Source organism: Protopterus annectens, chromosome 15.part0 (assembly GCF_019279795.1).
Source record: "Protopterus annectens isolate FY-2018-M chromosome 15.part0, PAN1.0, whole genome shotgun sequence".
In the NCBI taxonomy this organism is placed as follows: Eukaryota; Metazoa; Chordata; order Ceratodontiformes; family Protopteridae; genus Protopterus; species Protopterus annectens.
Window position 1 is genome coordinate 772262790 of NC_056749.1, and position 24764 is coordinate 772287553.

A 24764-nucleotide genomic window follows, 5' to 3' on the forward strand; every position below is an offset into this window, starting at 1 on the left:
AGTCAGCTCAGCTGGAGGTATGCATAGCCCTCACATTAATTGCCATTGGAATGTTTCAGAGACAGACTGGAGACAAGTTAAGATAAGTTAATTTCGGGTTCACTTCTAAATTTGGAAATCCCAAAATCTCAAGTTTCAGAACATTGAGTTAAAAATCTCGAGATCTTGAAATCTCTAAATTGCGAACACTCTCCCGAAACACCACTAAATACATAAAAAAAAAGTGTATGCGGTCCGCACTGTATGCCAATCTCCATTCAAGATTTAGAAGTTTTAAAACTTTGAACATATAGGTTCATAGGTTCATAGGTTCATAGGTTCATACTAGGCTATCTGCCCAAGGGCATTTATAAGCCTAGCCCATAGTTATGTGGCTTTCGCCACCCCTTTAGTTTGAATAAAAACTATGCCTATCATTTTTCTGTGCCTCTGTCAAGCAGTGACACTGAAGTAATCCCTGGGGTATATCTGCGATCTCCCATCCATTGGTCAAGATTCCTCTTGAACAAGGCCAGCGAGGTGCTCTGCCTCACATGTACCGGGATTTTGTTCCACAGCATAGGGAGTCTCTGGGTGATGAATCTGTCCCTCCAGCACGTTCTATTTATAACCGTGTCAAGGTTTAAGTCTCCGCCCTTGTGGTTCTGAGGGATCTAGATTTTTGAGGTGAAGCATATTCATCAAATCTGGGTTTGACATGGCCTTATATGTCAGGCACAGGTCACCTCTGAGCAAGCGGTATGAGACTGAATAAAGCTGGAGTTCTTTCAGTCGGGCAGCATAAGACATATTTTGAGACCCTTTATCCTTTCGGTGAGGAGCTTTTGGGGCCTTTCAAGCTGCATAAGGTGTCTGGTCAGATACATTGCGAACGGGGCATTGTACTCAATCATACGTGTAATGAGTGATGAGTACAGGGGACGATGACCTCCCTTGATCTAGATGTGAATCCCTTCATGATCAGGTGGGCGATATACAAGGTTTTCCTAACTACTTTAGCAACATGAGTGTCACACGAAAGAATACTGTCAACTTGGGTCCCCAGATCCCTGATGACTTTTTCTGTGCTCAGTGGATTGTCACCTATATGGTAGCTAGGGGTAACCTTGTTTTTCCCGAAGGGTATGACTATGCATTTTTGGCGTTTAACTTCAGGCCATGGCTCTGGCACCAGTTATCCGTTTCTGTGAGGCCCTTCTGGAGGATATCTGTGTCAGATGTGTTTTCGACTATGGCGCCCAGTTTGCAGTCATCTGCAAACTTTGTCAGCCATAACCCTCCTGTGTTTGCTTGTACTTCAGAAAAGTAGATGCCGAACAAGAGTGGACCCAGGACTGAGCCCTGTGGGACACCACTTGTGACAGGCTTTGAGTCTGACATGGCTCCAGCAACTCTGACCCTGTGGGTTCTGTCGCTTAGCCAGTTTGCAACCCATCTTGTGATGTATGGGTTTACATTCAAGCTGATGAGTTTTTCGATGATACCTGAGTGGGGTATTGTGTGAAGGCCTTTGCCAGGTCGAGGTAGGCTGTATGGACTGCCTTTCCTCATCAATGGCCTTGGTGACTGTCTCGAAAAAGTCAACCAAGTTTAAGAGGCAGGATCTGCCTTTGACAAAGCCAAACTGGGTTGGATCCAAAGTCTGCAAGTTCCCTATGTCTTTATTTATGAGTTCCATTATGATCCTCTCCATGGCTTTGCAGATAAGGCTTGTCAAGCTAATGGGGCGGTAATTTCCAGGGTCTGTGGAGGCACCGCCCTTATGAAGTGGGACCACAGTCGCCGTGCGCCACTCCTTGGAGTGCGTATCCTGAGGTGAGGCTAAGATTAAACAGCTGTCCTAACTGTGGGTTTAATTCCTCGTTGAGTTCATGAAGCACACAGCCGGGGACACCATCCGGTCCCATGGATGCTGTGTTTTTGCCTTAGTGAGGGCAGTTCTCACCTGGGCGTTGGAGATGTTTGGGGGCTACAATCCTCTGGAATAGATATCTCTCCTTTTGGGGAGGGGAGAAGTTTGCACTGAACCTGTCAGCCAGTATGTTAGCAATGTGTGTAGGTTCAGTAATTTTCACATCATTTTGAACTAATTCTGAGCATATCTGGGAGTTTCCTCCTAGGTTTCTAACATAGCTAAAGAAGGCCTTATGATTGTCTTTAGAGTCCTTGGCGATTTTTCTCTCAAAATTTGCCTTGGTTGATTTTATGAGAGCTCTTAGTTTTTACTTATAATGATCAAAGGTGTCTTACCTTTCAAGGATTTTGCTCTATCTTGTAGTAGCTTCCTCCTTTTGTTGTAGAGCTTGTTTATGGCTGGGGTCCACCAGACTGGACGCTTGCCTTTGGTACAGAGAGTCTTAGTTTTGTTTGGGATTGCCTGATCCATGCAGTCCTGTAGGTGCTGGTAGAAGGCATTTGTAAGTGATTCAGCGGTTTGAGTAATGTTTACCACTGGCTCAGGAGCCTTAAAGGAGACCACACTAGTTTTTAGAAGTGTGAAATCGGCTTTTGAGAAGTTTTTCACTGTGGTCTTTTTTGTTTCAGGTGGGGGCGGGATGAGGACCTCCAGCGAGATTAGTTTATGATCTGATCTCACCAGTGAAGGGTATACTTCCGGTGTTGAACATTTTGATCCCATGTTCGTGATGATGAGATCAAGTATGTTTTCACCTCTTGTGGGGATGATCTTGCTCATATGAGATTAGAAGTTTTGCCTTTCGAAATTCTGACCGTAAGCCGTTAATTTCTTGTGCTTCTGCTTCAAAGATACTTCAGCAATTCCTTGACACACTCTTGGTACATGTGGACTGAGACAGCACCCTGAGTGCCTTCTGTGGGGTAGCATGTTTCCCTGAGGGGCTCAATATGATAGATTGCACCTATATTGCTATTAGAGGCCTGTCAGGACTATGGAGAAAGGAGCAGTATTGAAATAGGAAGGGCTACCATTCCATTAACTGTCAGGCAGTGTGTGATGCACCCTGCATCACCACTGTGTCAGCCCAGCATCTTTGCAGTGGTCGTGGTTCTCATATCTGGCACACAAGCGCACTCTACCACCTGTTCCTACATGGCAGGATACCCCATAGTCACCTTGTTGGTAAGTGGACGTTTTAACTATATTCATGTAATTCACTATACGTTGGAAAATGTATTGCATTGTACTAAAAGCTACGGTTTCCTTGTGTCATACTAAGCTATGGTTTCCTTGTGTCATACTAAGCTAAGGTCTCCTTGTGTCATACTAAGCTACGGTTTCCTGGTGTCGTACTAAGCCATGGTTTCCTTGTGTCATACTAAGCTACGGTTTCCTTGTGTCGTACTAAGCTATGGTTTCCTTGTGTTGTACTAAGCTACGGTTTCCTTGTGTCGTACTAAGCTACGGCTTCCTTGTGTCATACTAAGCTACGGTTTCCTTGTGTCATACTAAGCTATGGTTTCCTTGTGTTGTACTAAGCTACGGTTTCCTTGTGTCTCTTTCTCCCTTTTTCTGCTTGTCTTTTTCAGGTGATACAGGCTACCCACTTGAATCGTGACTGATAACTCCTGTCCGTAACACTATGAGAGCTGGTAAAGAAAAGTGCAAAACCACCCTGTCCCAGACACAGATCTTTTCTGAGCAAGTGTTTGGCCTGATGAATGCCCTTTTCTGTTGTCTGAATGAGTCTGCGGGGTACTGTTCAGTGTGATCCTGTTACCACAAGCAGAATGTTTACTGTATATTGCATTCTGCACAACATGACTGTGGTTTGGTCTGATGGGAAAGTGCCCCATGAAGGCAGTGCAACTCCTGCTATCAGTCCTTCTACCAGTGATTATAATGTTGGTGGCCAGCTGGTACCAGTAAAGTGCCACCATATGTGGCAGGCTGATTCATGGTACACAGCGGCGCAGGCAAAGAAGCAGTGTTTAGTTCACAACTATGGATCAACACTTGTATCATTAGAAGTAATAGAGATATCAACACTTATATCATCACAAGTAATAGAGATATCAACGCTTGTATCATCACAAGTAATAGAGATATCAATGCTTGTGTCATCAGAAGTAAAAGAGATATTAACACCTATGTCATCAGAAGTAATAGAGATATCAACACTTGTATCATTAGAAGTAATAGAGATAAAGCTTGTATCATTACAAGTAATAGAGATATCAACGCTTGTATCATCAGAAGTAATAGAGATATCAACACCTGTGTCATCAGAAGTAACAGAGATATCAACACTTGTATCATTAGAAGCAATATAGATATCAACACTTATATCATAAGAAGTAATAGAGATATCAACACTTGTATCATCAGAAGTAATAGAGATATCAACACTTGTATCATCAGAAGTATTAGATATATCAACTTTTGTGTCAGAAGTAAGAGAGATATCAATGCTTGTATCATCAGAAGTAATAGATATATCAACTTTTGTGTCATCAGAAGTAAGAGAGATATCAATGCTTGTATCATCAGAAGTATGAGATATATCAACACTTGTGTCATCAGAAGTAAGACAGATATCAACACTTGTATCATCAGAAGTAATAGAGATATCAATGCTTGTATCATCAGAAGTATTAGATATATCAACTTGTGTCATCAGAAGTAACAGGGATATCAATGCTTGTATCATCAGAAGTAATAGATATATCAACTTTTGTGTCATCAGAAGTAAGAGATATCAATGCTTGTATCATTAGAAGTAATAGAGATATCAACGCTTGTATCATCACAAGTAATAGAGATATCAATGCTTGTATCATCACAAGTAATAGAGATATCAACACTTGTATCATTAGAAGTAATAGAGATATCAATGTTTGTATCATTAGAAGTAATAGAGATATCTACGCTTATATCATTAGAAGTAATAGAGATATTAATGCTTCTGTCATCAGAAGTAATAGAGATATCAACGTTTGTATCATCAGAAGTAATAGAGACATTAACACCTGTGTCATCAGAAGTAACAGAGATATCAACACTTGTATCATCAAAAGTAATAGAGATATCAATGCTTGTATCATCAGAAGTAATAGAGATATCAATGATTGTATCATCAGAAGTAATAGAGATATTAACACCTGTGCCATCAGACATATTAGAGATATCAACGTTTGTATCATCAGAAGTAAGAGAGATATCAACGCTTGTATCATCCGACGTACTAGAGATATTAATGCTTGTGTTATCAGAAGTAATAGAGATATCAATGCTTGTGTCATCAAGTAATAGAGATATCAACGCTTGTATCATCAGAAGTAATAGAGATATCAATGCTTGTATCATCAGAAGTAATAGAGATGTCGACACCTGTGTCATCAGGCGTATTAGAGATATTGTTTGTGTCATCAGAAGTAAGAGATATATCAACGCTCGTATCATCAGAAGTAATATCAACCTCATTTGTGCAGTGTTAAGTGTGAAGTTGCAACACTGCTAGTGCACTGACAAGATTTGTTGTACTATGTAATCATACATTTCCACTGTGTATTAGACCATTAATGCTGTTCTGCATTTCAGTAAACAGATACTGCCCCCCTTTAGCTATTTATTTTAAACTTTCCTGTCATTTTAAACAGTAACATTACTCAAGTTAAACATGTGCTGCTGAATTATTTTCACTAGTTGCACTATGCACCCTGATTTATAGAAGGTCAGAAGCATCATACACATGTCCCCTAAGTATAGTGGGGGTGATGTTCCCCATAATCACGAAGAATTGCTTGCAAGTGAGCTTGATGCTGATTTACTGAGATGACGTGACCTACCTGATGCAGGTGATCCTACAGACACTGATCTTACAGTGCTGTGTGATCAAGACCTTGACTCACGTTCTGTTACATGTAGAAGGCTGATGAGGCCTACCTGCCTTGTTTTGGGGTGCTTTCCTCCTACGTTTCCCAGTACTTTCCAGAGATTTACATAGTTTGTGACCTGCTCTGCTCCCTTGTGTCTGGACAGTACCCTAGCCTCATCCCCACTCACCATTGTTTCCCACTGTCTGGATAGTCCTGACTATTGTGTGATTTAAGGCAGAGATGGCTGCTGTGTGCACCACCATACCATGCATGAATGAGTGTAATCATGTCAGAGATGCTTGCTGTGTGCACCACCATACCATGCATGAATGAGTGTAATCATGTCAGAGATGCCTGCTGTGGGCACCACCATACCATGCATGAATGAGTGTAATCATGTCAGAGATGCCTGCTGTGTGCACCACCATACCATGCATGAATGAGTGTAATCATGTCAGAGATGCCTGCTGTGTGCACCACCATACCATGCATGAATGAGTGCAATCATGTCAGAGATGGTTGCTGTGTGCACCACCATCCCATGCATGAATGAGTGTGCCTGAGTCAGTGGATGCTCCACCTTTGTGTAGAGGGATGACAGTGGCTGTCCTCCATTCAGCTGGGATGAAGCCGGTGCTCAGGCTTTGGTTGAATAGGGTGTCTAATGGAGCTGAGAGCTCATGCCTGAGTTCATGTAGGATACAGCCAGGGATGTTATCGGGTCCCATAGAGACTGTATTTTTTGCCTTTGAGAAGGCATTAAGGAGCAGGTGGTGGGATGTGCTTATAATGCGTGGTTGTACAGAAGCTGAAAGCTTCAGCTATAAATCAGGGCACCAGTACAAGGATCTATCACATCCAATATGATCATGCATTTCTTACACAGCCATGTTTTCACAAGTTATAAGTGAAACTTAAGACTTTATCAGTTTTATGATTGACATCAACATAACAATCATATATTTCCTTCACCTTACCTTAAAACCAATGACCTTTTCACAGTAGCTTCGTCAACTGAATCAAAATTGTTTAATTTTCCATTATTTTTAAATTGTATTTGTTACCTTACTTTGTCAATGTCATACTTTTTCAAATCAGCCTGTACCATGCTTAAATGATTTTAAATGGTAGTTATATGGCTAGTGGAAGAAGTGTGGCCCATTTCTGCACTAAATGATCACAGTATTATGGGTTGGTGTATCTGCTCTCATAGTCATGATGAAGTAAGTTTGGCTTTTAATAGATGGGCTGCACTAAGCAGAGATGAGAGTGGGAACATGTGAGAGTGGATTCACTTTACATGCTTGAAATTCTGAAATATCGAATTTCAGAATCTCGAGCCCATAAAGTGGAAATCCTAAAAGATCGAAAACTCAGAAGCACGAAATTCAAAAGCTCGCATTTCGGAGATGTTGAATTAGGGTTGAAAGAAGGTGAGAGCGAGCTATGGCAATTTTAGCTGGAGGGGTTAGGAAGGCTTTTATTCTGCAAAGTGACCCTAGTTTTTTATTGATGGTTTTGATAAGTTTGGTTAACATGTAGGTTGAATTTTAGATTATTATCTATGATGACACCTAATAGTTTTGTAGAGGGGTCAGGGGAGATTATTGTGCCATCATTTGAATTTATGGTAAAGGTGACCTACATGTTGGTGAAAATAACAGCATTTTAGTTTTTTTGGGATTTAGGATCAGACAACTTTCAGAAAGCCAGTTTTCTATTTATTAAAGGTGGTCTGGGTAGCTGACCATAACTCTACTGGAGATGGGGCCGAGCAAATCAGAGTAGAGTCATCAGCATATTGGATACAGCTGACTTTTGGGACGACAGTATAAAGGTTGTTAATGAAGATGGAGAACAGCAAGGGTCCTAGTATAGAGCCTTGTGGTACTCCGAGGGTGTTAGGTAGAAGGTTAGAGAGTTTGTTCTGCCAGAGGACAGCATTTCTTAGCATTTAGTTTTAGTCCATGGCACTGACACCAGTTGCTTATCTGTGTCAGCCCGTCCTGTAGAACATTTGTGTCAGTGTGAGATTCAATGACAGATCCTAATTTGCAATTATCTGCAAATTTAGTCAGCCAGAGACCACTGACATTGGCTTTGACATCTGAGAAGTAAATGCCAAAAAGGAGCAGTCCAAGGACTGATCCCTAAGGTACTCCACTTACACACACATATATAACTATATGTATATATATATATATATATATATATATATATATATATATATATATATATATATATATATATGGATCCCTATCAGTTGATCGGGTTTTCAGAAACTCAAAATTCATATGGTCGAAACCATATGCTCGAGTTTTTGAAAACTCAAAGCTTTTGAATGGAGATTGCAACACAACGAGGTTTGGGAAATATACCCTTTTCTCCACTGTAGGGATTTCATAATTGGTATATATAATTTTCAGGGGGTATGGGGGGGTGCAAAGGGGATTGCCCCCCTGCATAAATGTAAAAAAAAATGGATTTTTGTGTTTTTTTTTCTTTAATCTACAAGTTTTTGGAAACTCAATCATAAGGTCTCTGCTGTATGAATTTCGAGTTTCTGAAAAATCGATCATCTGACATAGATCCACATATAAATTATATATATATATGTGTGTGTGGGTATATATATATAATATATATATATATATATATATATATATATATATATATATATATATATATATATATATATATATATATATATATATATATATATATATATATATATATATATATATATATATATATATATATATATATATATATATATATATATACACACATATATATATATGTAGACAGATATACAGTATGCATGTGTGTGTGTGTGTGTGTGTGTGTGTGTGTGTGTGTGTGTGTGTGTGTGTGTGGGTGTGTGTGTGTGCGTGCGCGCCCAATAACTATATGTGTATGTATGCATACAGACATACATAACATAGGCAAACCTAGATAATTTCCATCTGCACTTACATTTATGCATTTATTGACAAACTGCGAAATGCATAAGGATTTAAAGACTGTAGTGTTCAGCATAAGTTATTTTGTCTTGTGCTAGTTTTATAAGACCTGCATGTATATCTGGTTGATCAGAACTAACCACTACACCCTGGGTAGAGTGGGGTTGGGGAACAAACTAGCCACTGAAGGACCTGCATACACTTTGTCATAAATCATTTCAGCATAGAATAAAAATTAATTGCCTTTCATGTACATTTGCTGCTTTTAAATCAGGAAAACACAGATAACATCTACAGAGCATACTGCAAATAACACAGGTTAATAGGTTCATAGGTGTGTACTAGCCTATGAAAGTAAGAATGTACTAACAAAGACACTGGTAACCTCCAAACTCTGGATCCCACCCAGTTCGGGTTTGTGAAAGGCAGATCATGCCTCCTGAACATGATCGACTTCTTTGAGGAAGTCACCAAAGCCATAGATGAGGGTAAGGTGGTTCACACAGCCTATCTTGACCTCGCCAAGACTTTCGACACCATCCCCCATTCTGGAATTATAGCTGAACTCACTAAACTAGGTATAAATCCTTACGTCACAAGATGGCTTGCCAACTGGCTTACTGACAGAACCCACACTGTAAAAGTTTTACACTCCAAATCTGACTTCAAACCAATGACAAGTGGAGTACCACAGGGTTCAGTCCTGGGACCTCTTCTGTTTGGTATCAACTTCTCTGAAGTACAGGCTAACACAGAAGACCTCTGGCTAACAAAGTTCGCAGATGACTGCAAACTAGGAACCATAGTCGAGTCCCCAAATGATGTGGAAATCCTACAGAAGGGCCTCGCTGAGACAGATGCCTGGTGTCAGAGCCATGGCCTCAAGATCAATGCCAAAACATGCATTGTCATCCCCTTTGGTAAAAACTCTGTACCCATGAACTACTACATAGACAGCAGTCTACTTAACACCGAATGTATGATAAGAGACCTTGGGACCCAGGTGGACAGTAGTCTGTCCTTTGATAGTCACATCGCCACAGTAGTCAGAAAGTCCTTCTACATGGCACACCTCATCATAAAAGGGTTCTCATCCAGGAAAAAAGAGGTCATTGTTCCCCTCTACTCAACACTCATTAGACCCATTATACAGTACAAAGCCCCTTTTGGAATGTACCTCACAAGACATCTGTAGCAGCTGGAAAAACCAAAGAAGTACCCCACAAAGAGGATTACTGGCCTCAAACAGATGCCCTACACTGACCGTCTCAAAAAACTCCAGCTTTACTCCATAGCATATCGCCTACTCCAAGGTGATCTCTGCCTAACATATAAAGCTATGTCAAACCCAGAGCTGTTGGACATGCTGCACCTAAAAAAATCCCAATCCCTCCGAGCTACACGGTCTAGGGACCTAAACCTTGTCACCAAAATAAACAGGACATGCTGGAGGGATAGATTTCTATCCCAGAGACTTCCCATACTCTGGAACAGGCTACCCATCTATGTCAAGCAAAGTTCTTCATTAGCACTCTTCAAGAAAAATTTTGATGAGTGGATGGGAAATAGGAAATACACCTCGGGGATCACTTATGCGCCTCTTCTCGACAGTGGCACAGGAAAATAACTTTCTTGGGTGGCGTAAGCCAGGGTACCTTGTTGGCTAGGCTTAAGTAGGCCCTCGGGCCGATAGCCTAGTACCTACCTATGAACCTATTAACCTAATAACCCTGGGGCCTTTACAAGCTTACCCTGGCATTGTGCCACCCGACCTTAGTTCCCAGTGCCTCTGTCAAGTAAAGCCACTGGAGTGATCCCTGGGGTGAATTTTCTATTTCCCATCCACTCATCAAGATTTCTCTTGAAGATGGCCAGTGAGGTGTTCTGCTTGACATGTATGGGAAGTCTATTCCATAGCATGGGCAGTCTCTGGCTTATGAACCTGTCCCTCCAGCATGTTCTCTTGATTGTGGTAATGAGATTGAGGTCTCTGGAGCATGTGGTGCAGAGGGAATGGGATTTCTTTAGATGTAGCATTTCTAACAGACCTGGGACAGACATGGCTTTGTAAGTCAAGCACAGATTGCCTCTAAGTAGGCGATATGAGATAGAGAATAGCTGGAGTTTTTTAGTCTGTCCATATAGGACAAATGTTTAAGGCCTAGGATCCTCTTTGTGAGGTACTTTTGCAGCCTCTCCAGTTGTTGCAGGTGTTTAGTGAGGTACATGCCAAATGGGGCATTGTACTCAATGACTGGCCTAATGAGGGAAGAGTAGAGGGAGACAATGACCAATTTCTTCCTGGATGCAAAACCCTTAGTAATGAGATGTGCCACATAGAAGGACTTTCTGACCACAGTGGCAATGTGGTGGTCAAAAGAGATGTTGCTGTCAACCTGTGTTCCCAGATCTCTTATAATGCCTTCTGTGTTTAGTAGACTACCATTGATGTGGTAATTCATGGGAACCAGGTTTTTCCCAAAGGGGATAACAACACATTTTTTGGCATTGAGCTTAAGGCTATGGTTCTGACACCAGTCATTGGTCTCATTGAGGCCTTTCTGTAGGATGTCAGCATCACTTGGGGAGTTAATCATGGCTCCTAACTTGTAATTGTCTGCGAACTTTGTCTGCCAGAGTCCCTTTGTGTTGGCCTGGACTTCAGAGAAGTAGATACCAAACAGGAGAGGACCCAGAACTGAACCCTGTAGGACTCCACTCGTGACTGGTTGGCAGTCTGATTTGGAGTCAGCTACTTTCACACTGTGGGTTCTATCTGTGAGCCAGTTTGCAACCCACCTAGTGATATAGGGGTTGATGCCTAGCTTAGTGAGTTTTTCCATGATTTCTGAGTGGCGAATGATATCAAAGGCTTTGGCCAGATCAAGGTAGGCTGTATGAGCCACCTTGCCTTCATCCACAGCTCTGGTGGCTGACTCAAAGAAGTTGACCAAGTTGAGCAGGCATGATCTACCCTTCACAAAACCAAACTGTCTGGGATCCAGAGTTTGGAGAGTCTCTATATCCTTATTTATTAGGTCCATGATGATGTGTTCCATAGCTTTGCATATCAGACTCATCAGGCTAATGGGGTGATAGCTCCCAGGGTCTGTAGTCGCTCCTCCTTTGTGGAGAGGGATAACTGTAGCAGTGCGCCATTCGATAGGGACAAAGCCTGAGGAGAGGCTGTGATTGAACAGGGCATACAGGTGAGGTGCCAGTTCACTCTATAGCTCATGTAGAACACAGCCAGGGATATTGTCAGGTCCCATAGAAGCTGTATTTTTGGCCTTGGACAGTGCTGTTTTAACCAGTGCAGCAGTAATACTGGGTGCCTGGCAATCTACTGGTATTATGACTGATCCCTTGGGGGGGTAAAGTTGGCACTGAATCTGTCGGCCAGTATATTGGCAATTTCTGTTGGCTCGGTATAGGAGGTACCATTGTGCAGTACCTCACAGCAAATTTAGGTATTGCCGTGGAGATTCTTTAGATAGCTATAGAAAGCCTTGTGGCTGTCTTTACTATCTGCTGCAATTCATTTTTCATAGCTAGCTTTAGAGGATTTGATGAGAGATCTCAACTTTTTGTTGAGGTTGATAAGGGAGTTTTTCCAGTCTTGGGATTTCACCTTATTCCACATCAGTTTCATCCTTCTGTTGTAGAGTTTGTTTAATGGTAGGGGACCACCAGATTGGCTTCATTTTTTGGAGGAGAGCATTTCTATTGGGTATGGTGAAATCCATGCATTTGTGTACGTCTTCATACAGTGCATTGGTGTATGCTTCAGTGGTCATGCAACTGATCTCCATTTGCATGAATACCGTGAAGTTAGCCACCTCTGTTTTAGGAGCCCAAAGTTAGCTTTGGAGAAGTTTGTCATGGTGGTTACCTTTGCGGGGGGGGGGGGGGGTGGATTTCCAAGGTGATTAGTTTGTGGTTGGATCTAACCAGTTAGGAGTTGACTATTGGTGTAGAGCTACGGTCACCCATGTTAGTAATGACCAGGTCAAGGATGTTGCTACCTGTACTGGAGGTAAGAATGAGCTGGTCCAGGGCATTGGAATTAATGAATTCCAGGAAACGTTGGGCAAGTATATGGGTACATGAGTAGTTTTCCCAGTTAATGGAGGGGTAGTTGAAGTCGCCGAGTATGAGAGCATTAGGTTGAACCCTAATATTCTCCAGGGTGCTTAGGAATGTGGAGTGTGAGTCTTGGGACATGGTTGGGGACCTATAGCAGGCTACGACCTAAATCGCTGTCTTACCCAGTTAAAGTAAATGGCTTCTTGTTAAATTTGAAAGCCTGTAACAAAATGTGCAGTTGCCATCTTTAGGAATGCAGCAGTAGAGAACCTTTACCCACCTCCCACCAGACAGCCTGGGGACTTTCAATGTATCATATCACAGGAACCCATTACACCCTGCAACATCTGCTTGTAGAAAACAAAATGAAAAGTAATAACAGAAAATGAACATTTTTTGCAGCGAATATACAGAGATCGGCCATTTTGCACTTTAGCACTTTGCATTCAGTGTATCAAGGCCTAATCTATTGTTCAATTAAAAAAAATTTGCCCTCTCCTACAGTTTAACTCAATCCTTAGGTTTCCTTTCTCTCAGCAGTATGATTTCAGTATTGTATAGGTACCTGCTTGTAATTTTTGAAACTTTCATTTCCTTGCATTAGAATCAAAGGAAGGGAAAGCCCACCTACTTGTTTAAAGCTTAACTTCTCACATACTTTGCAGAGGAATTCCTCTCCACCCGAATGACATATCATACACCCAGATTAATGTGTAGTTTACCCTTTCAGATACTGCTGTCAGTCTTAGATGGGCAATAAATCCTGCTAATGTCAGGAACAGAGCAGCTGATATTAAAAAAAAGAAAGCTGTTTTCTACAAGCAGATGTTGCAGGGTGTAATGGGTTCCTGTGATATGATACATTGAAAGTCCCCAGGCTGTCTGGTGGGAACTGTTTTCCACTGTTTCTATTGCAAAGAAAAGGAGAATTTAACAATCCTGTTTCATAGCAAAACAAAATAATTAGATCAGTCAGGGCTTTAAAGGCAGTTGTCACCTCTTCTGACAAATTTACATAAAGTAGCAACACAATATTGAAATACTAAGCTTTAAATATTGCTTATTATAGGATCACAGGATCATAGGACGTCACTAGGCTAATGGCCCTGGGGCCCTTACAAGCCTAGCCAAGAGTTTATCCCAAAAAAAGACACCTCAGTCAGCACCTGTCACCCCTGTCAGTGAGGGACACAAGTGGAACCCCTGCAACAAATTTGTGGTTTCCCATCCACTCATCAAGGCTGCGCCTGAAGAGGGTCAGCAAGGTACTCTCTTTGAGGTATATAGGAAGTCTATTCCAGAGATGGGGCAGCCTCTGGGAGACAAACCTGTCTCTCCAGCAGGTTTTTTTAATGTCACATATTAGATTCTGGCTTTTCAAGTGGGTAATGTATGAGGAATTAGACTTACGAATATGGAGCATCTCTAGTAGGGCAGTGTCCAAGATTGCCTTGTAGGTGAGACACAGATCACCTCTGAGCAATCTGTATGATACCGAGCAGAGTGAAAGTGATTTGAGCCTGTCTGTATAGGACAGGTGTTGGAGGCCATGGATTCTCTTTGTGAGATATTTCCGTGGTCTTTCCAGTTGATGCAGGTGTTTGGAGAGGTATATACCAAACAGGGATTTGTACTCAATTATTGGCCTAATGAGGGAGGAGTACAGCGAGGTAATAACCTCCTTTTTTCTGGATGCAATCCCTTTACTTATGAGATGAGCCAAGTAAAAGGCTTTTCTGACCTCTGCCACTACATAATGGTCGAATGTGAGATTGTTGTCAACCTGTGTACCCAGGTCTCTCACCACAGGTTGTGTGCTTAGGGGGTTGTTGTTGATGTGGTAATCAGTAGGGGCCGTGTTTTGCTGAATTGTATGATAATACATTTTTTTGCATTTAACTTAAGGCCATGACTTTAGCACCAGTCATTTGTTGCTGTGAGACCCTCTTGCAGTATGTTAACATCATTTGGAGAGTCAATGACAACACCCAGCTTACAGTCATCTGCAAACTTGGTCAACCACAGGCCTTTTGTCTTTGCCTGCACCTCTGAGAAGTAGATTCCAAGCAGAAGGGCTTCCAGGATAGATCCCTGGGGAACAGCATTAGTGACAGGTCTGCTGTCAGAGGTGGCAGCACCTGTTTTGACCTTGTGGGTCCTATTGGTGCGACAGTTCACCACCCACCTGATGAGACAGGGATTTATGCCCAGTTGTGTTAGCTTTTCAATGATGCCTGAGTGGGGGATTGTGTCAAGGGGTTTGACCAAGTCAAGGTAAGCTGTATGTACTGACTTTCCCTCATGCAGGGCTTTGGTGACAGTCTCAAAGAAGTCAACCAGGTTCAACAGGCAAGATCTGCCCTTGACAAATCTGGGTGGGGTCAAGTGCTTGGAGATTGCCTATGTCCTTGTTTATGAGATCCATAATAATATGCTCCATGGCTTTACAGATCAGACTTGTCAGGCTAATAGGGCAATAGTTTCCAGGGTCAGTAGTGGTACCACCTTTGTGCAAGGGGATGACAATGGCAGTTCTCCCCTCTGCTGGAATGAAGCCTGTACTCAGGCTGTGGTTGAATAGGGTGCTGAATGGTGAAGCTAGTTCTTGCTGGAGATGGTGCAGAATACAGCCTGGGATACTATCAGGTCCCATGGAACCTGTGTTCTTTGCTTTGGATAGGGCCTTTAATACTTGATGTATGGAGATGTGAGGTGCAGGACAAGTATTGGGGAAGCCAAATAGGCTTTTGGGGGGACAGGGGGATGATGTTTGTGCTGAGCCTATCTGCTAGCAGGTTGGCCGAGTCAACAGGATCAATGTAAGTGGTACCGTTAAGTACTAATTCAGAACAAACCTGAGCTTTACCATGAAGGATCCTGATGTAACTGAAGAAGGCCTTATGGTTTCCCTTTGTTTCAGAGGCTAGTTTCAATACATAATTGGTTTTGGAGGTTTTCATTAGTGATCTAATTTGCTTGTTGAGGCTAAGGGGGAGTTTTCCAATTTGGAATTTGTTCTTTTTTACCCTTGGACAACAGCTTTTTTCCTTTTGTTGTAAAGCCTATTGATAGAGGATGTTCACCAGACAGGTTTGTGTTTGATTGAAGAGAAGGTTTTAGTTCTGTTGGGTATGGCTGAGTCCATGCTGTTGTACAGGTGCTTGCATACTGCACTGGCATACTGTTCAGCATAGGTGTCTCCATCCTCTGAGGGTGATGGTGGTGTAAAGCTACTGATACCCTCCCTTAGGAAATTGTAGTCAGCTTTTGAGAAGATTTTTAGCCTGGTTATGGCTGGGGGGAGGTGGGTTTGGTAGGTTGTGCAGGATAGAAACTTGGAATGATACAGACCAATATGATCTCACCAGGGAAGAACTTACTATGGGAATGGTGCAGAGATCAACCATGTTGTTGAGAACCAAGTCCAGAATGTTGTCTTCCCTTGTAGGGGATGAGACGAGCTGGTCTAGTGCATTAGAACTGATGAAGTCAAGGAATTGTTGGGTGAGTGCATTAGTGCAGGAGTAGTTCATCCAGTGTATGGTGGGGTAGTTGAAGTCACCAATGATCAGGGTGTTAGGGGGTACCTTTATGGATAAAAAGTAGGTCCAGATAGGAGGAGTGGGTGTCCTGAGTCATGGAGGGGGGTCTATAGCTGGCTATAATTTGGATGAGTGTCTTGCCAATAGTCAATTGCACCTGGAGTAGTTCTAGAGCATCATGCTGGCAAACCAGACTAGAGGTGTGCTTGTCTTTAATGAAAATAGAGACTCCACCACCCTTAGTCCTCCTGACCTCATTTTGGGGTCGGAATGTGTGGAATGAGGTATAGCCTGGTAAGACAGGGCTGCTCTCCACAGCCTTGAACCAAGTTTCCATCACTGCACAGATGTCAGCATCTTCCAGTGCGAGGTGAGCCTTCAGTGAGTACATTTTCAGGTTAAGACTCCTAGTGTTAAGCAGTATGGCCTTCAGTTTGCATTCTGATAAATCTTTTTATGTTGGAAGATTTGTCTTTGGGATATTGCCTAAAAAAAGGCACAATGGAGGAGGCAAGAGCCTTAGCCAGAATCCAAAATCCCAGGGCTGACAGGTGGAGGACATCTCTGACAACGCATCGAGGCCTGTCAATCATGTCATCCCAGGCAGATAGTCATAGAGTCATAGATTAGTACTAGGCTAACTGCCCTTGCGAGCCACTTTAAGCCTAGCCAATTATCCCCTATGAGACTCAAACCCTGCACCTTGTGTTTGTAAGACAAACACCTTAACCATTAGGCCACCCTCCCAACCCCTTGGATCCCTTTGGAATGATACCAGAAACTAAGCCAATTGTTGAAGTCTGTTATTTTTTTTGGCATTGTGGTATCATTCTTGGTGAAGGTAGGATGCTGCTTAGAGCTAGGTTCATACCTGCCTGGGACACGTACTCTGAGAGCTCAATCATCTCTCTTCATATAATCCAGGGAGGTACATCTCAAGTCATTCACACCAATGTGGACAATGACAGAGTCATGCTTGTACCTGTTGTGAAGAGACTTAAGTGCGTGCATGACGTGGCAGATTCTGGCACCTGACAGACAGCTGACTGTGAACTTTTTCTTGTCAAGCTTGGTGAGGGGGACATCGGTGTGTCTCACAACTGAGTTGCCAATGACTAATATGTTTGATTTACTGTTATGTCTTATGGGATGTTGGTTTATTGTTTTGCCTTATGGGCTGTGTTTGTGAGACACTGGTATGTTGTCTGCTGTCTGTGATGTGTTTGGTGTTGTGTGTGGAATGTTTATGAGTGTGTTTCGGAGGTCTCTGCTGTTAGGTAATTTTTTATTGAGGACCTCTGCATAGGTGGGTGTGTGTTGTGCTTGGCTCTATGATGTTTCTGCGATGTGTGGTGTTTGTCCTGGCAATCTCCTCTTTGTCAAAAGTACTGACTGCGTCGTAAGACAACATGGATTCCAAATTACTGATGTAGATGCATTTCTCGCAAGTAGAAGAATTGTGTGCTAGGAGAAGAGGGCTGTCAGTGAACATGAGGCAGTTGCTACACTGTCTCAGTATGCCCATGTCGACCAGGTTGGCAGGAGAAACTGATGGGAATTGTCCAGACATAGTGTTCTGAATACTTGGGCGGAGTTATGGAGAGCAGGTTTTAATAAGAGTTTGTCCACAAGAGTGTAGACCACAAAAATGTTCTTAAATATAAAATAACTAGCCTGAAGCCCAAGTGCTAAAACCAAAACTAAGAGGGTTAGAAAAACAGATAAATATATTAAGATAACTTAAATGCAGTTTATCAAAGATTTCTGTGACATTTAGAGAAACGTCAGAAAATATTTTTTCTTGTAAATTATCAACACATTTACCATTTTCAAACACCTCCCCAAACACACACACACACACACACACACACACACACACACACACACACACACACACACACACACACACACACACACACACACACACACACACACGACAGAACTGTAGAGACAAGTGGCAGCCCTATCAACTAGGTGTACTGATAATGTTCATAGAAAGGTATTTTATGCTTTTGTATATCCTCCCAGAGGGTGATGCATATCTGGTACACGCAGATCCATGGTAAGAGATTCCCACTGACTTTGAGTCAGTCCTTAATTTGTTTTAGAGGGCATGAATAAGAATTTTGTAGACCATACAGGAAATGTGACCATTGATGGCAACCACAATATACAGCTGAATTTACTTTAATGTACGCTTGCTATGTGCTCTTGCATTAAAAACATTAAGAAAAAGAAATCAGAAGTACTAAACTGTGTTTAAATGCACACACACATACAGACTGTCAGACATGTGCATTTAAACACAGTAATGCATCTTACATATAGTATTCTACATGCTGCATACATTTTTATACACACACTCACATGTTTATGTGTAGACACACAGATACAGTTACACAAAATTTCCACTTTGATTAGTTTTATTTATAAATTACACACACAGGCATATAATCTACTTCTCTACTTGTCCGTTATACACACACACACATATGTTTTTGTACACGTGTATTTATACACACACACACACACACACACACACACATATATATATATACACACACACCTGTTTGTGTATATGAGTTTATACTGGGATTATATATCTTCCGTCCTGCATTCCAAAGTCCAACATCATGCTGGCGATTTTCAGATACTCTCAGCACAGTAAATAAAGAATGCAGCCAAGAAGACAGCAGGACTTAGTAAAGGTTTCAGTCCCAAGTACAACAGTCTTTATAGTTTTCTGATTTTAATAATGGGGATAAGCAAAAACTCCTTCCATAATGTTCATTTTACTGGAGTAGGTTATTTCGCTCAAAATATTTCCAGCAATTCACCGGAATTGTGAATCGAGGGACTCAGGTCAACAGCTGAAAGTAACACAGTTTCAAATGGAAGTTTTTTAAATTAAGTATCTCTTACAGGGATACAGTCAGTTAATGCCAGAAAACTTTTGTAAAGTGCATTATGTATCTCTGTGTATATAAGGACAGGAGCAGGAATAGATGTAGCAAAACTCCTGGGGGGGTTTTTGCACCAAAGAAGAAGAAGAAGGAACATGCAATCAGGCTTCCAGAATCTTCCAGCAGCTTTCTGTGTGAATGAATAACGTCCAAGTTCAGTCACTGCAGCAACACTATGAAACAACGGAACAGAAATGATGATGTCCTCAGAAGCGCTAGGTTCTTTGAGAACACCAAATAACAGTATCATCAGCATAATGCTCAAACATGGCATTCTCCACTAAGTTAGTTGACCAGCAAGCAGCTAAAGCCAGTAAACATTTTCAGCATTGCGTATATCCAGAACAGAACATGTTCCTACTTGCACTCCAGAACCATCACCTTGGGCTCCTCATCCAAAGAAAGCATGAACTATGACACCCCCCACAGGCAAGGTATAAAACTTTCCCTAGTTGAAAATTTATATACGCATCTTCTGTTGGTTTCTTGCTGCTACTTGCATTTGCATGCAAGCATGCCACCGTATATTAACTCTTAGCATGACCAACTACTTTAATACTGTATTGTACTAAGTACAATAACTACACTGAGACAAACTGCTTCAGTTAGTACAGCTTTACTATTACATTTTTCTTTTGGATCTACAAGCATGCAGTACAGATGCTGTCAGCTCTCTATGGCAAATTCCCAAAGCTTGTTTATACACACTCATATTTATACCAAAGGTCTGATATTTTTTCTCAGTCTGATGTATTACAATCTTCCTTTGTATAACACTTTTCTTTGTTCTTCTAATGTATGATTTGTCATTGATTCTTTTTCAAGTTCAAGTTTCGCAAGGAAACACAGTCTTGCATTATCTGAAACATGGTGTTCCAACTTTATCTTGCTTGATGTTACATCTCTTTACTTCATTGATGTTTTTCCAGCTGCCATCTGTGCAGTTATTTTTACAGACTTTGTTTCTCAATAACATACTCCTTCACATGGATGCCAATATCTAATTAAGCTATATATGTTTGCCAGCACACCTACTACTTCCTAATTTTCAGCATTTTATACTAATCTAAATTAACCATTTATATTGCATATCATTCTTGTACCTTTTTATTCAAGCTAATAATCATGCTAACAGTTTTGAAAAGACAGTGGGCCAGATTCAGGAAGCCTCCGTGTAAGAGTTATAACTCTTACACGGAGGCTGCAGTTAAACTGTGTGATGTCAGCATGTCATGCATATGCATGAGGTGCATGAGGCATGCTGAATCACACTAGTAACTCTTACACGGTCCGTGTAAGAGAGTAGGGGGCGTGTCTGTAGGCTAAGCCCTGCAAGCGGACACGCCCCCGGAAGACTAGAATGGCTGAAAGTAAACAGCCACGAGAAAGGCCATGAAAATGTGAATAAACACACTACACAACACATGCCCCGATAGACCATCACTGTATAAAGTGAAGAGATGTTATAAAATTAAATTAAAACCTTTTATTTTTTTTAAACCCGTAAATGTTTGCTACTGTGTGCTCGTGGGTGTGCTACTAAGCAATCACAGTTAGCAGTCAGTGGAAAAGGATATAAGAACTAAATATGCAAAGTAAGCCAAGAAATAATAGCTTAGCGGTAGAGTTGCCAGCCTAAGAGTAGGCAGGCAGGGTTCGAGCCCCTACAACAACCTTTTTTTTTTTGTAAATAAGCACTAAAAAGCCCCCTGACAGTATTGTACAAATGTAAATGTATTCCCTTTTGTAAAATGGAATGAAATAGAGCATATATTTTAAAGTAACATAAGAATAAAAATAGTCAGAAATGTACTGATAGCTAAGCTGTTGTGAAACAGAGTGCCCGTAGCTGAGTAGTGTTTCAAAAGCTGCAAACTGCATGCCCGTTGCCAAGCTGCAGTTAGACAGACTGAAACTGTGTGCAATTAGCTTAACATGTGTGTCAGTAGCCAATTAGGATTTATCCCAGCGCACACCGTTTGCGCGGCGCTCCCACAAGCTAACTGCCAGTGCGCATGCGTTACCTCCGCGCAAATGAGCGCAGACCTGGTTTTAAGTGCTTAAAAGTGCTTTTGGCATGTTTGATTGACAGGTCCTCAACTCATTCCTGTCAGGAAAATGAAAAATCAGTTGCCAGATTCGAACCCAGGATACCATGCACTAGAGTCAAGGAACTAAACCACCAAGCCATGACAGCAATACCTAGAAATGCAGAAATAGCATATATATGGGATAAAACCCAGAATGGAGCATGAGAAAGCATTTTCAGTGAAGTACATACAATTCCAAAACGGCCAATCAGAGAAATGTGCGGGAAAAGCGGCATATATAAGCCCCATAGGCGGGAATACACAGCATAACTGATTGTAGAACAGACTTGCAGTCAGCATGAGTGGAGTAGGTGAGGGACGTTGCTTTCGAGCACAGCGTTGGGGCGTTGAGGAGTCCAGATACATGGTCTGGCTCCTTGTCCATAATCACGAGGCCCAACTCATGCAGGGCCAGGTCTCATGGGGAGTATATAGGGCAGAGGCGTGGGACCAGTTGGCTCGTGATCTGACCAGTGCTACTGGCATTCCACGCACTGGTGAGCAGGTCCATCACCACCATGCGGACCTGAAGAGACGCAAGCAGGACCAATTGAACCGTTGGATCCAGGAGGCCCGGCAAATGCCCAACGCCCCACTACTGAGTAAGTCACATTTTACTCATGTATGTAAGGATTTCAACCAGCTGATACCATGGAGATGTGTAGTCCAATATTATTCCCTTTGTATTACAGCTGCAGGTGTCCGCTCTGCGAATCGTGAGATGCACGCCAGAAGGCTGGTGCGGCTGCGCCACCATGCAGGTTAGTAACCCCACCCAGTACTTGTAAATAAATATTATTATGTACCATGTATCAGAACAGTGCAGTGTATTGATTAAAAGTAATATAATGTGCAAGCAGGAATTGAAAGTCTGCAGGTATGGCTGCAACAAGTTCATCAGTATGCAAGTGTAACTGGAAATATAATTGATAGAATTAAACAGTGCTGTAATACAGATGTCCCATCATTAATTAAATATACTGTAACCTGCAGTAGTCTCAAGAGTACAGCTTCAGAATCTGAGGTAGTCACATGTGAGATATATCCCCTGTTCAAATGCTGAATCATGACAGAAGTGAGGCTGTTGGAAAGTGTTTGAATCACCACAGGTCTAATATGTGAACAAAGCCTAGAAGTACCAACCTGAACTGTGAAGTTGCAGAATGTGTGAGAGTGACAGAAAGGCTCATGTATGAATAAATAAAGTAGTAATAACCCCTGAATATATAAGCCTCAGTGTGTTTCTACAGAACTAAATGCATGTGGGAAGTACAAATTAACATCCCAAACTGATTTCAGTGTGTCTGAATCTGGAATGTCTAGGTCAAAATCTGTATATGGTGATAACAGTAAACAATTTGCAGATAGAATGAATGATTATCTGACAGACTAAACAGCCATAGTTGTCCCCTGTCCTGTCATCAAAGTGTAGCAGGATGATGTATCTGATCAAATTCAAAATAAGTAGGATAGTGATGTATGTGTAACAGGTGTAGCATGACAGTCAAATAAAGATTATTTTGAAACATCAGCCTCAACTTAATTGTGTACCTATGAGAAATGTGAATCAATGTGTAACATATGAATGTGTCATCACTTTCTATCCCCACCCAACCCTATAATTCCATATAACAACATCCACTAAATAATGGTATGTGAACATTTCATTAATCATGGACATTTGTCCGTTTCAAACATATATGCATGTCTGTTCGTGCATGTGCCCTGTTCATACCTGCAAATCTGATGGCCTGTTGCCATTAATCAACCCTGCATGTCATTTGACTGTGTTTTGCTGTTCAAATAATGCATGTGATATTGATATGCCCCTTGTTCAATGGTGTTCATATCTGGGTGTTTGTTTGATGGGAATACCAATGCATGCTGTTACAACTAATCTGAATGGAATAAAATGCCACTAACCCAAACTAACATAACTACTCACAAACCTAGAACGCTTGGGAAGGCAGGTCCCAGCGGACCCACCTCTCCCACCTCAGCTGGCGACTGCACCTGGCACTAGTGCCCAGGCGGACCCCCTCCGGTGGCCCTGTGCCACCTTCGGGTGGAAGCGCTGCAGGGGATGGGGCCCGTCCCCTCTGCAAGTGTGGCCGGAGGGGTTCGTCCACTCACCCTCCGCGGTGTCCGGTCTGTGGTGCGAGGGAGATCCAAGACACTGTTCTTGGACCCCACGCCAGCTTGAGGCTCGTGTGGCACAGCTAACGGCCCCGGCCGTTGCCCGCCTACACAGCCCCAGCACAGCCCGTCCTGGGCTGTGAAGGAACAGTGGCAACTGCCTATGGGTGGGGATATCAGTTCCACTGTTGCCATCTGTGGGCTCGTGCATCTCGGATATCCCAACCTCCGTCCCGTCAATTGTGTAACCCCCACGTGTGTCATACACCGTCCCTGTATGCGTCTTGTCTGTCTTGTCTGTTAACCTACCCAACCTACCTCCCCAGCTTTACCGACTTCCTTCACCTGTCATACCACTCTCACCTGTAAAAAAAAAAGGGCACTCTGTCCCACAAAAATTACGCCCCATACATAGCTGTCCATGTCGCACACATGTCCGCTGGACATCTAAACTGTTAATTACAATTGGCTGTACAACAAATATTAATGTTGTCCTGACACCTCTCTCAGAGGTGGAAGGTTTCAAATGTCTCACCAAAATACATAGAAATATACAGCTGTTGCTGCAAAAGACATGGGCATCTATGGGCCTTACCTACACCCTTCCTGCAAATCCCACGCTTCTTTCCCTACTGTCTTACCCTCTTTGTGACCCCTTTTCACCACTTTCCTGTCACCCCTTTTTCTTTTCTTTCAAAGAAAATAGCTGGTGTGCTTGTGTTAGCGGAGCTCACCGCCAGTGCGCATGCGTGAGCTCAGCAAGCAGCAGACCTGGTTTAAAGTGCTTAAAAGTGCCTTTATGGCACTTTGATTGACAGGTCCTGTACTCAGTTTGAAAGTTTGCTAAGAAAAATAAATTCCCACTGTCAGTCTCGAACCCAGGACCTTGGTAACATTAGTCTGTATGACCTACCACTAAGCCATGCCTGCTTTACAAGAACACAGTGCTAAAATAAATATAACATGTAATAGTAGGAATCAGTATAAAGGCAATATAGGAGATGTACTATCCAAAGCATGTCAGGTAGAGTTGTAATGGCCAAATTACTGGATTCCCATACTAGTTCAGTGTGAACAGAAACAGCACTGCTACCTGTTAGCTTGTACATAATAATGTAAGGTAATGTACATATGTGAAGGTATGTATATCTACACATACATATATATAAATATATATTAATACATATG